Source organism: Lactuca virosa, chromosome 2, assembly GCF_052849685.1.
Source record: "Lactuca virosa cultivar CGN04683 chromosome 2, Lactuca_virosa_CGN04683_v6, whole genome shotgun sequence".
NCBI lineage: Eukaryota > Viridiplantae > Streptophyta > Magnoliopsida > Asterales > Asteraceae > Lactuca > Lactuca virosa.
In genome coordinates this window covers 12,869,171-12,870,566 of record NC_136427.1, presented here as the reverse complement: position 1 = coordinate 12,870,566, position 1,396 = coordinate 12,869,171, and the positions used below count along the sequence as shown (strand labels likewise).

The following is a 1,396-nucleotide window of genomic DNA, read 5'->3' as shown; positions in this document are numbered from 1 at the left end:
CCATTCTTCTACCCATGCTTTTCAACATCGCCATCATTGTCGCCATGTCTTCAGAAGCATAATTCACATCTCACCTAATTGGAGTATTCCTAGGATTATGATATTCTCTAGAGTGCTTAGAGAATTCTTCAATCAATTGTTTAATCACCGGGGGTGCTTTCTTTGTGAGAGGGCCTTGCGAGTCAAGTAGTTGCCTTGTCGTCACATTGACTCCATCATAGAAAATGGAGACTTCTTGTTGACTATTTAAGTCGTGATGAGGGCAATTCCTCAATAATCCTTTGTACCTCTCCCACGCCTCATAAAGCGATTCGCCCGCTTGTTGCTCGAAATTGGCTATGGCCTTTTTCAACTTGGCTATTTTTGATGGTGGTCAAATTGGTCAATGAACTCTTCTTTCATTTTGGCCCAAGTCGTGATGGATCCGGTAGGTAGTGATTTTAGCCAATCTTTTGCCGCACCCTTGAATGTAACTGGAAGCATACGAAGCAGCTGGGTCTCGCGAGACACATTTGGAGCATTAAAGTAATCAGCTACATCATTGACTTCATCCAAGTGTTTATAAGCATCTTTGTGGTCTTTTCATAAAAGGGTATCTCCTTGAGTTGAGCAAGTATGTGACCCTTGAGCTCAAAAGTGGCAGTTGCTGGGATTGCGGGTTGCACAAGTCCCGGGCCGGTGTCATCTCGTATCCTCTTCTTCCATTCCCCCATGGGGACTTCATCGATGTTAGCCATGAGAATAGCTAATTCGTCGTCAGAATCGGAATCGTGGCCGAATGTAGGGTCTTCTTCTCCTTCGGTTTCGTACTCGGTGTCCTCCTTGATTGGGTCGTCGCTTGCTAAAGAGGTGCTGGATTCTCCGACTTTCTTGCCCTTTTTCTTGCTGAAAACGGATTTAAGATTCCATAGTGGTGAGTTCTTCGGTTTTTCGGGATCTCCAATTGTTATGCCTTTGTTTCTTCTAAGTGTTGCTTCCGGATCGTCAAAAGGTGGAATCAGTGGTGTGCCTCCTCCCCTGGTCATAAACATTCTGCAAACAAAAAGAAAGACACGCGTAAAAAGAACAAAAGAAAATTAATAACGATAATTTTCTGTTCAGCGATGGACTCGTCGAGTCTGTTCGAAGAGACTCGGCGAGTCGAGTGCAAAAACAGCAAAAAAAATTTAAACAAAATTTCCTAAAATTACTAATTAAAATTCAATCCTAATGCTAAATCTAATAAAAACAGTAACTTTGTGCAAGAAAAATCTCACACAAAGGATCGATAACAATAGTAATCAATTCAAAGTTGGAACCGTTCCCCGGCAACGGCGCCAAAAACTTGATGTGTGTTAAACGAACTAGTTTTAATCCTACTTATAAAATCTAATTTTAATCACACAAAGGCAGTGGA

General features: G+C 41.9%; 1 non-coding gene across 1 annotated transcript; it reads left to right on the top strand.

Annotated features, from left to right (window-relative positions):
• Window positions 1-248: 248 nt before the first annotated feature.
• Window positions 249-355, top strand: LOC145162025 (small nucleolar RNA R71). Its single transcript, XR_013738880.1, has one exon. It is a non-coding gene; the product is annotated as a small nucleolar RNA R71 (small nucleolar RNA).
• The last annotated feature ends 1,041 nt before the right edge of the window (window positions 356-1,396 follow it).